This window comes from Silene latifolia, unplaced genomic scaffold, assembly GCF_048544455.1.
Source record: "Silene latifolia isolate original U9 population unplaced genomic scaffold, ASM4854445v1 scaffold_20.1, whole genome shotgun sequence".
Lineage (NCBI taxonomy): Eukaryota > Viridiplantae > Streptophyta > Magnoliopsida > Caryophyllales > Caryophyllaceae > Silene > Silene latifolia.
The window spans coordinates 1,119,096-1,131,147 of record NW_027413163.1 but is presented as its reverse complement, the minus strand read 5'-3'; positions in this window follow the sequence as shown (position 1 = coordinate 1,131,147).

Here is a 12,052-nt window from a genome sequence, read left to right as displayed (position 1 = left end):
ATTGTTTATTGGTTATAGGATAGATGGTAGGGTATTATTTTATCGTCAAAGTAAAACTCCTACCCCCCACCACATCAACTTTTCAGTATTGACATACCTCTCTCCTCCCATCAGCATGCTTTTGTTTTTCAAAAACAACAATAAACAATCCTTCCTCCAATAATCTTCATCTTCATTCTTTGCAAATGGAAAGAACAACAAAATCATTTGTTTTTCAAATCTACATCTAAATCCAAATATTATTCACCCATAAAATATCAAAATATTCAAGGTGGTAACTTGGCTTTACAGACGGTTCTAGAGGATCGCCTCGACTTGACGATGGCGAAAACGATGATGGTGCCATGTGTGTTCAAGTTTTAGACAATAATATTGCAAATAATGATGAAGTTGTGATGATTTTGATGATCAAAGGTTTGTGTTCTTTTATTTTGGGGGTATTTTATTTATTTTTTATTTAATTTCTTATTAGTATGTATTGTTTGCTTTGTTTTGAAGTTGCTGGGGTTGTTGTTGTTGTTGGCTAATGTTGATATTCTTTTTCTCAATTTAATAATAATGGATTTATAAAAATTTGTGTATCATTTAAATTTTTTGACGTTTTTTTTCATGAGATTTTTGGCGATTTACATGAGATTTTAGGTCAATTTTTAGATCAATGTTTGGGAGTGAATCTGTGTTGATGTTGTTGGAGTTGAAGATGAAGATTAACTGTGCATAAGTTAACGTCTGTAAGACTGACATCAGCTAACTTTAAAGGAGAGAGAAATGAGAGCATCTTTCCAAAAATAGAAAAATCTGCATAAAATTCAGAAACCTAGATATTGAATAATGACGGCGGTTAAACCTTCATCGTCCTCAATCATCAAAAATCATAAAAACTGCAATAAAAAGCGTATTAATTCTTTGGATTTCTCCATCTTAGGGACTTCATCTGTTGTCAAGCTTGCTTCAAATCCGGTTGAAATTGAACCGTTGGACCTTGATGACTTTATTGCTGATGATGAAACAGAGGCATGGGTCACTCAAGGAAGAAACAAAGGGAAAACGAAGCTGTCGACCATACATGAAGAATCTGAAGGTATGTTGCAATTCACTGAATCAGAGGTGCAAAAGGAACTTGCTTTTTGGAAGAATTCTGTCATTTGTTTCATTCTAGGGGGTAATCCTCCCTGGAATGTTGTTGAAGAGTTTATATTGGGGTTATGGGATGAATATGGTATTGATAGGATATCTTTCATGCCTTCTGGTGTCTTTCTTGTTCGTTTCAAGAGGTCAAAGGATCAGGAGGCCGTCTTAAGCCATGATCACTTCCTCTTTGAAAACAAGCCCTTGATTGTTCGTCCTTGGAATGCTCAGGACCCTCTAACAAAATCTGATGTTTCTGTGGTTCCTGTTTGGGTTAGATTGTTGAATTTACCATTAAAATTTTGGGGACAAGGGATACCAAAAATTTCAGGTTTAATTGGAGAATATGTTAGGTGTGATGAACAAACAGAGGCTAGAACAAGGCTTGGGTATGCTAGGGTTTTGATAGATGTTCCCTTCAACCAGCATCCTCCTAAAGATGTTAAGTTTCTAGATGAAGCAGGGAATTTGGTTACCATTAATGTTGAATTTGAATGGCTTCCAATCTTGTGTACGGCTTGTGGTGGCATAGGACATGTTGCCAATGCTTGTAAGAAACCCAAGCGTGCTGTCCAACCTAAGAAGAAGGTAGTGCAGAGGTGGCAACCAAAGGTTCCAGTGCCTCAGATACAGTCACAGGTGCCTGTCACTAAACCTCCTTCTCCTAAGGTGACAGTGCCTAGAGGCTCTGCCAGTCTAAGATTTGCTGCAATTGCTACTCCCAGAGTTTCAGGGTCACATTCTGGGGGAGTTCATTTGACCACCCCTGCTAGAGCAATCATCAGGCTTAGCAGGCAGGAATTATTGGATCAGGGTAGTCAGGTTGCTAACTTTGGGCAATATACTTTCATGGATGCTCTTAACAACGCTACCCCTAAAGTTGGCATTGGGACTGGTTTATTACCCCCTACTAGGGGGGAGGGGGGGTCGAAATGATGGGCTTTTGGAATGTTAGGGGGTTGAACAGTCCAACAAAACAGAAACATATCAAGTGGTTTTTGCATCATCACCAAGTTGGATTGTTTGGCCTCCTTGAGACGAAGGTTAAACCTTCTTCTCTAAATAAAATTAGTTCGAATATTTGTACTGGCTGGTGTGTTTCTACTAATTCTTCATATCATAAAGGTGGTAGGGTCTGGCTCTTATGGAAACCTAACCTGTTTGACATACAATTTCTTGAATACAATGCTCAGTTCATACATGTTCTAGTGCATGAACTGGCTACTGGTGATCAGTTTTATCTTACTATGGTTTACGCGTTTAATGGTGTAAATGAAAGGAAGCCTTTATGGAGTAGGCTTAAGGACATAAGTGGTCAAATTCATAGACCTTGGATCATTTGTGGGGACTTTAACACTGTGTTGCTTCCCTCTGAAAGATTAGGAGGGAGTACTACTGAGGAAGAAATGGAGGATTTTCAAAACTGCCTGGATGTTTGTCATATGTCTGATATGCCTGCCACTGGATCTCTCTTCACTTGGAATAACAAACAGGAGGCAGCTACCAGGGTTTTTAGCAGACTTGACAGAGCTCTTGTCAATCATGAATGGAGTGACCAGAAACATGAGTTCTATGCTCACTTTCTTCCTGAAGGATGCTTTGACCATACTCCTTGCATCATTCAAAGATTGAGTGCTATGGGACAAAGGAAAGGAAGCTTTAAATACTTTAATATGTGGAGTACTACTGATCATTTTCTACCTTGTGTGGCCCAGGTTTGGGGACACAGATTTTATGGTACTCCCATGTATAAGCTTGTGAGAAAGCTTAAAATGCTTAAACATCCTCTTAAGCAGTTGAATAAAGATCTCTTTGCTGATGTTGAGAACAATACCATGCGAGCTTGGAAACATTTGGAAGCTGTTCAGACTCAAATCAGGTCTGATCCCACTAACCCAGAATTGATTGGGATTGAAATCCAAGCTGCTAAGGAGTATCAGGAGCTTCAGAAGGCCTGTGACAGTTTCCTATTACAAAAATCTAAGGCCACTTGGGTTCATGAAGGGGACAATAACTCTAAAGTTTTTCACAGCTACATGAAGAGTAGACAGGCAAGAAATAAAGTGCTCAGGATTTCTGTTGTGCAGGGGCAGTGGCTCACTGAGCCAGGGCAAATTCAGTCTGCCTTCTTGGATTACTATCAGAAGCTTTTGGGAGAGACTCAGTCTATGAAAAATGTCAATGCAGCTATTGTTAAAAGGGGTCCTATTTGTAACCAGGATCACTGGGACTGGTTGAATAAGACTGTCACTAATGATGAGATCAAGGAGGCTCTATTTCAAATCCCTAACCACAAAGCTCCTGGTCCTGATGGGTACTCTAGTGCATTTTTTAAAGATGCTTGGTGTGTTGTGGGAGAGGAACTTTGTGAGGTGGTTAAGGATTTCTTCATTCATGGCAGGTTACTCAAATAGTTGAATCATACTTTGGTCACCCTTATTCCAAAAGTGGACTTGCCTCAGGATGTGACTCAATTTAGACCCATTTCATGTTGCAATGTGGTCTATAAGCTTATCTCCAAACTGTTGTGTTCCAGATTGACTAAGGTGCTACCTGAGATAATTAGTCCTACCCAGGGAGGGTTTATTAAAGGTCGTAACATCATTGAAAATATTTTGGTTTGTCAGGAAGTTATAAGACTCTACAATAGGTCCTCTGTTTCACCTAGATGCTTGATCAAGGTTGACCTAAAGAAAGCTTATGACTCGGTTAATTAGGATTTTTTGCAGCAAATGTTGAATGCCCTGAATTTCCCTGAGCATTTCAAACATCTTCTTATGGAATGCATTACTACTGCCTCCTATTCTTTAGTGCTAAATGGTGAAACATTTGGACACTTTCCTGGGAAGAAGGGGCTCAGGCAGGGGGACCCTTTATCCCCTCTTCTCTTCACTATTGCCATGGAGTATCTCTCTAGAGTTCTCAATTTTACCACTGAAAATATGGAGTTCAGGTATCACTCTTTGTGTGGAAAATTGAAGCTTCATCATTTAATGTTTGCAGATGATTTGCTGCTTTTCTCTAGAGGGGATTCTCAATCTATCATGCTGCTACTGCGTTCTTTTGCCTCTTTCTCTGCTGCTTCTGGCTTAGAGATGAACAGGTCCAAGTCTAATATCTACTTTAATGGGGTTTCTAAAAGAGTTAAAGACCAAATTTTTGCCAGGTCTGGGTGTGTTGAGGGCAAGCTTCCTTTTAGATATCTTGGTGTTCCCATTACTGCTGGGAAATTGGGGAAGAGGGAGTGTCAGGTCCTTGTGGAGAAAATTGTTGAGAAGATCAGAATGTTTGGGTCCAGGCATCTCTCTTATGCTGGAAGATTAACTTTAGTTCATTCTGTGCTCTCTTCTCTTTATACTTACTGGGCAAATATTTTTCTACTTCCTAAAGGGGTCCTTCAAAAAATTAATAGTATTTGTCGCAATTACTTATGGGATGGGACAAGTACTTATGGTCGAGTGCCTCTAGTTGGATGGGAGCAGGTTTGTACTCCCAAACAGGAGGGAGGTTTGGGTATTCGTGATAGTTTTCAATGGAATGTTGCTTCTATTGGTAAATTAGTGTGGTGGATTTATAGCAAGCCAGACAGTCTTTGGGTGAAATGGGTGCATCTGCTATTCTTAAAAGGATGTCCCTGGGCTACATATCTTCCCAAGTCCCATCTGAGTGGCAATTGGAAGGCAATATGTAGGACCAGGGATGTACTCTCTACTGGTTTCCTGAATGGAACTTGGCTTGCTGATGTTAAAGGTTATAGTGTGCAGTCTGGCTATCAATGGCTTCGTCACAAGGCTCCAAAAGTTGGCTGGGCTAAACTTGTTTGGTGTAGTTGGGCACTTCCTAAGCATTCTTTCCTAAACTGGCTCATTCTGAAGAATGCCTTAAACACCAAAGATCGTCTATATAAGCTTGGTATCTGTCCTGATGACCTGTGTTGTGTTTGTGGTACTGATAAGGAGACTACCTCACACCTCTTTCAGAAATGCAGATATGCTCTTGCTGTCCTGAATTCACTCTGCTGCTGGATACATATTCCTGTTCCACCTGGGAATGCAATCATTTGGCTAGGAAGAAGAAAATGGCCCGCTGTTAAGAAACTAATTTGTGTAGCTGTCATCATGTGTGGCTATTATGCTATATGGCAACAAAGAAATGCTGCTAGGCTAGAAGGAATTCTGTTTCGTCCTGATACTCTTGCTCTACAATGTAAAGCTTTGATGAAAATCAAATTGCTAGGCCAAGTGAGTAGGCTTAAGACGAGTAGTGATAGGCAATGGCTTGAACAAATCTTGATGTAAGCTAGTTTAACTTATGATGTTTATTTCATTGTAACCTTGGTTTGTGCTTAATGAGATTTCTTACATTTCACCAAAAAAAAAAAAACTTTAAAGAAACACAATGTGTTTTGAACAGATTATCATTTTAGGTTAAAGTGTAACCATTTTAGACTTCAGTGTTGTCACTTTAACCAAATCTTAAAATTTGGTTGCTCGACTGCTCGTTATACGTAGTGATCTTTCATATATGTTAGAATTGTCTAGTGTATAATGTGACCATTATCTAATTCAGTGTTTCCTTTTTAACCAAAACGCATTCTTCTGTTTATCTTGTCATAGGAACTAATCTTTAATATATGTTACCATTGTGCAGTGTACATTGTCACCATTTTAGACTTCAGTGTTACCTTTTTAACCAAGCATAGTTATTTTGTTTATCTTATCATATGTATTAATTTTTAAACTTTAAATGGTGACAATATGACTAAAGTTGGTTACATTCTGATTTACTGTTAAAATGTGACCATGATAGTTATGACATGTAGACGTTGTAGTATGAAATGTGACTTCATCTTGTGTGTGTTTAAAATTTAAAATGGTGGCGTCCTGACTAAATATGGTTATATTCTGATGTACTATTAAAATGTGACCATTATAGTTGTGATATGTAGTTGTTTTACTATGAAATATGACAGCATGTTGTGTGTTTAAAACTTAAAATGGTGACATTCTGACTAAAATTGTTTACAGTTCAGTGTTGTCTTTTTAAGATCTTTAATATATGTTACCATTGTGTGTCACCATTTTAAACTTCAGTGTTACCCTTTTAACCAAACCTAATTTTTTGTTTTTTTGGTCATAGTTATTAATCTTTAAAATTAAAATGGTGACATTATGACTAAAGTTGGTTACATTCTGATTTACTGGTAAAATGTGACCATGATAGTTATGATATGTAGACGTTTTAGGAAGAAATGTGACAGCATGTTATGTGTGTTTACAACTTAAAATGGTGACATTCTGACTAAATATGGTTACATTCTGATGTATTATTAAAATGTTCCATTATAGTTGTGATATGTAGATGTTTTACAATGAAATGTGACAACATGTTATGTGTTTAAAACTTAACATGTTGGTTACAATTCAGTGTTGCCCTTTTAACCAAAGCTTAATATATCTTGTCATAGGTACTGATCTATCAGATTGTTTACTTGGAATAAAAGCTACAAAATGGGAACACATCTTCATCTTGTATAATAAAGATTCGCAACTTAAGGGATTTAGTATCAATAAATCAACTATCTCATCGCCAAATGTCAGAGTGTTTCTGATGCAAGAGCTGTCGTGGGTAAGCTATTGATTAAAGCTAATGAGGAGGTCGAATTTTTACTTTCTAAGCTTAATATGGAGGAAGATCAACCAACCATAGATGTGTCCGTGCCTCCTATTCTTGACCTCGTACGTTGTACGACAAAGGGTCATAGTCAACGAAAAAAAGGAACATGTGGACAAGGAAGAAGACTAGGAAAGGGACTGAAGTTGGGGCAGGGGAGAGTACTATGTACGTCGTTGTGCCGCGTCTGATATGACATACCATCTACGTTGCGCTCCCTCGCTTGTTTGACTAATATGGACTAAATCGGTTAATGTCACCAAAGCAGTGGACTAATGTTGCCATGTTTGATTTATGTTTTTGCTATTTAATTAAATGGTTGTTTTTTTGGTGAACTTCGAAACTTACCTCGTGAAAGATTTGTGTAAACATTCTGATATATACCAATATTTGCTTATTTTGCTCACATATGTGACCATTCTTGCTAACAAATGTATCATTGTTTGCTCAATATGTTACCATTTTAACTAATAAATATATACATATATGAAATATCAATACCTATGACAAGATAATATGTTCTGGTTAAAAGGGTAATACTAAACTCTAAAATGGTCACATTATACACTACACAATGCCAACATATATGAAAGATCAGTACATATCCTGTTCTTTTACACAACACAATCTCTATAAAATGGTCACATTATACACAATGCCAAGAATCACAATGCCATATGTTACCATTTTAACTAGATAATGTGTTCTTTTTTGGAAGGTGATAAAAAATATTAGCTTTTCTAACATAAATGACCAAGATCACACATATGTCAGGGTGGATTTCTGTTTACAGTCAAACATAATACTCTAAAGATGGTGACATATAAGTAATTGTTGAACATGTTACCACCTTAAGATGAACATGTTACCATCAAAAGATGGGCACTGTTATAAAAAGAAAAATCTTGGAAACATAAGGACTAAATGATCAGTTCTGCTTCATAACCACATGGTCACATTGATGCACAACATTAAAATGTGACCACATTACTACTAAACTGTCATCACATTGCTATACATAGGTCACAACTGTCATAGGGTTGTTACAAAAGAAGGATTGTAGCACAATCCTTACCACCATGAACGTCTAAAAAGTCTTACCCAAAATATTACATCATTAACCAAACAACCAACTACTACGTCAAAACATTACACTGTTAACCTAACAACGACGCATGCATAAGCCCATCTTCATTTCTTCTTGTCAGGCTTTTGGGGATGGGTTGGGGGAAGGGGCATGATACTTAGCGTTGTTATAAACACGACATGCTTTTGGGGATGACTTGGGGAAGATCTGCTCTGATTCTTCCACTTCTTCGGCATCTGCCTGCTGCTTTTGTGCTCTCACTCCTTCAGACACGGCAGGCTCCGCCTCCATTTCTGTTGCCATCTGACAATTTCTACTATTAACAAACATGTCACCATTTTAGAGAAAACATGTCACCACATTAAGCTAAGCTTATTACACTACTCTAATGTTCAACTCAATTAAACACAACTGCAACTAAGGTTATTACATTTTAATACTATAAAATATGTCATCATTCTTGATACTTATTGTTACCATTTTTAAATGCCTTCACATTCATTCAGCCACATCAACAAATAAGTACATCAGCTAACAAAGAAGGCGACATTTTTAGTACTAACAAACATGTCACCATTCTAGAAGCATAGTTGTCACCATATTAAACTAAACTTATAACACTATTATAATATTCTTCTCAATTAAACAAATGCACATATTACAGCTTAAATGGTGACATTTAGAACTATAAAATATGTCATCATTCTTCCTATTTATTGTTATCATTCTAAAATAGGTACTCAGCTAACAAAGATGGTCACATACTAACACTCAAACATATGTCATAATAATCCTAATCATTGTTGCCATTTTCAGATGTTGTTAGCTATAAACAATAACATCATCAAATGGGTACATCAACTGACTAACATTATGACATATTCCCAACTAATATATTTTATAAGTGACGCCATATGTGACCATGTTTTAACCTTAGATGTTAACATGTTCAGTTTAGACGAACCCAGGCAAAAAAAAAAACGGTGATAAAAAAAACTCTTATAAGAAGGCTATGTTTTTAACTAAACATATGAACATTTTATAAGTGACACCATATGTGAGCATGTTTAAACCTTAGATGTTACCCTGTTGAGGTTAAACGAACCCATGCAAAAAAAATAGTGATAAAAAAACTATGATAAAAAGGTTGCATTTTTAACTAAACATATGAACATTTTATAATTGACATCATATGTGACCATGTTTTAACCTTAGATGTTACCCTGTTGAGGTTAGACGAACCTAGGCCAAAAAACGGTGATAAAAAACTCTGATAAGAAGGTTACGTTTTTAACTAAACATATGAACATTTTATAAGTGACACCATATGTGACCATGTTTAAACCTTAGATGTTACCCTGTTGAGGTTACACCAACCCAGGCAAAAAAATGGTGATAAAAAAAATCTGATAAGAATGTTACATTTTTAACTAAACATATGAGCATTTTATAATTGACATCATATGTGACCATGTTTTAACCGTAGATGTTACCCTGTTGAGGTTAGACGAACCCATGCCAAAAAAAAATGGTGATAAATAAACTCTGATAAGAAGGTTACATTTTTAACTAAACATATGAACATTTTATAAGCGACACTATATGTGACCATGTTTTAACCTTAGATGTTACCCTGTTGAGGTTAGACGAACCCAGGCCAAAAAATGGTGATAAATAAACTCTCATAAGAAGGTTACATTTTTAACTAAACATACGAACATTTTCCGAATACATGATCACATTTTCAACTTATCGTCTACTATGCTTGCCTGTCCCTTGCTCTTCTTTCTGCCACTCGTATGCAGCTGCCATTTTCATAACTTTGTCAAGTGCATCTGCATGCCAGCATAACCCATTAGTAGTACGCATCAAACAAAAACAAATGATACTGTGAACTAAGATTATAAATCCAAACTTCTCTAATTTAGATAAAATCCTCATTTTTTTTATCAACAACCCTAGATCTACAAATCAAAACACAAGATTCAAGCTTTTTTAAACATAAATCAAATAAAAACCCAATAAAAGTATCAATTTTGAGTAAAAAATGACATAGATATTTAAACTTTTGCATAATTAAAAAAAACTCAACACAATAATCAATTTTTACCTTCGATGGTTTTTTCCAAGTTTCTTTAGATGTGTTTTTTTAGCATTTTTTTAACCCATTGTCTTGAGCAAGATAGGAGATGAAGATTAGGATAGAAATATTACCGCCTTATTTGATGAAGATCTTGATGGAGATGAAGATGGTGTTTCTAGAGAGGAATTAATTTGGATTTTGAAAATTGGATGAGAGAGGTGATGATGGTGATTACTGAGCAAAAGAGAAAAAAGAGGACTTTAATTGTCTGTTGCCTGGGAAAGCTCCCATCTTTTTTTTTTTTTTATTATTATTTGTTTATTATGTATTGTCAAATCAACTTTATAATAATTAATATAAAAACGGGTCAACTTTTACCCATATTAACTAATATGGTATGAAACCGACCCGTCTCTCCCTTGTGACGGATAGTGCATGTCACAAGGGAGATTAATTGATATTAGGGAAACTTGTCGTGGGAAGTTGTAGTTTAATAATTTTGAGGTGTACGAGTGGCTTAATTAACTATGTATTCTGATTTCTGAATGATATGATTTTAAATTATAAGCACTCTTTTTTATTTTGCAACATTGGATAGATCATGGAACTGTTGTGGATTAGTCCGTTTGTGGTAATCATTTGTTTACCTTTGATTAAAATACCACACAATGCATTCAAAAAAAAAAAAATTTACTCACACAAAGAATATAAATGGTAAACAATAATTGAAATGTCGGGAGTATTTCTCTATTAATTAATTTCATGATTGGGATGGAAAATAGGGACCATATCGGAGTTGAATGTCTGGACCAACAGGTGGGTGGTGGGAGATTATCCCGAGTCAAGAGATGAGATTCTCACACTCGATGCGGTTCATATTAGGAACCTTAAGGTGGGGGACCTTATCCTTGTCAATAATATCTCGTCTCCTTGCTCTCCAAGTAAATAATATTCCGTAAATAATCTTGTATCTTGTATTAGTATATAAACCGATGTATTCTTTGCAATAATAAATATACATTCAAACATAATCTTACATGGTATCAATAGAGTCTTCCTAAACATCGTCCCATCCGCTCTCTTAATTCGAAACACCATGACTTCCAATAACATCCAAATTCCTAACCCTGATGAACCGACAAAGCCAATTTCCGTCATCAATTTTCAAAATTGCATCCAACTTACCGACACCCTAACCTACAAGCAGTGGAGTTTCCAAATCCGCGCCACCATGAATGGCCACTGCTTGTTCCCTTACCTCGATGGTTCTTTACCCGCACCCGCTCAAACTATCACTACGACTCCTCTCAAGGAGGGTGACAAACCCGAAACCAAACCAAACCCGGCCTATACAACTTGGTATCGCCAAGACCAATTTATTTTAGATGCTCAAACAGGCACTCTTTCCTCCACCGTGGCTCCTCTCATTGTCCATGCCACCACTTCCCATCAAGCATGGACCACCATTTTGCTTACCTTTGCCAATAAGTCCCGTGGTAGAAAACTTCAAATAAAAGCCCGCCTCCAAACACTCAAGATTGGTGACGGAACCATCACCGAATTCACGCAAGCTGTAAAATCTTGCACGGATGCCATAGCCCAGCTTGATCGACCCATGGACATCGAAGATATCCTAACGGTAATCTTCGATGGCCTCAACTATGACCTCTATGGCCCCGTCATTGAATTTGTCAAAGCCCGAGACACCCCGATTTCTTTCGAAGACCTCCACGAAAAACTAATTCAACATGAACTTACCGTCCGCAACAAAACCACCAGTCCCACCACCTTCTCTCCCTCAGCTCAAGTCGCCCAAAACCGTCCCAACTACACACCCTGTCCTAATTACACACCCCGTCCCACAACATATCCACCCAAAACCACATATCCATCCCCCAATCCCGACTACAAACCGGCTCCTTATAAGGGTCGATGCCACTACTGTGACATCAAAGGGCATGTTGCCTCTGATTGTCGCAAATTGAAAGCAGATTTCCCCATGGACACGTTTCCTACCCGCCAGTACCGCCAACCTACCCCTCATGCTCACACTGCCAACCATGCTTCTACCTCAGAACCGC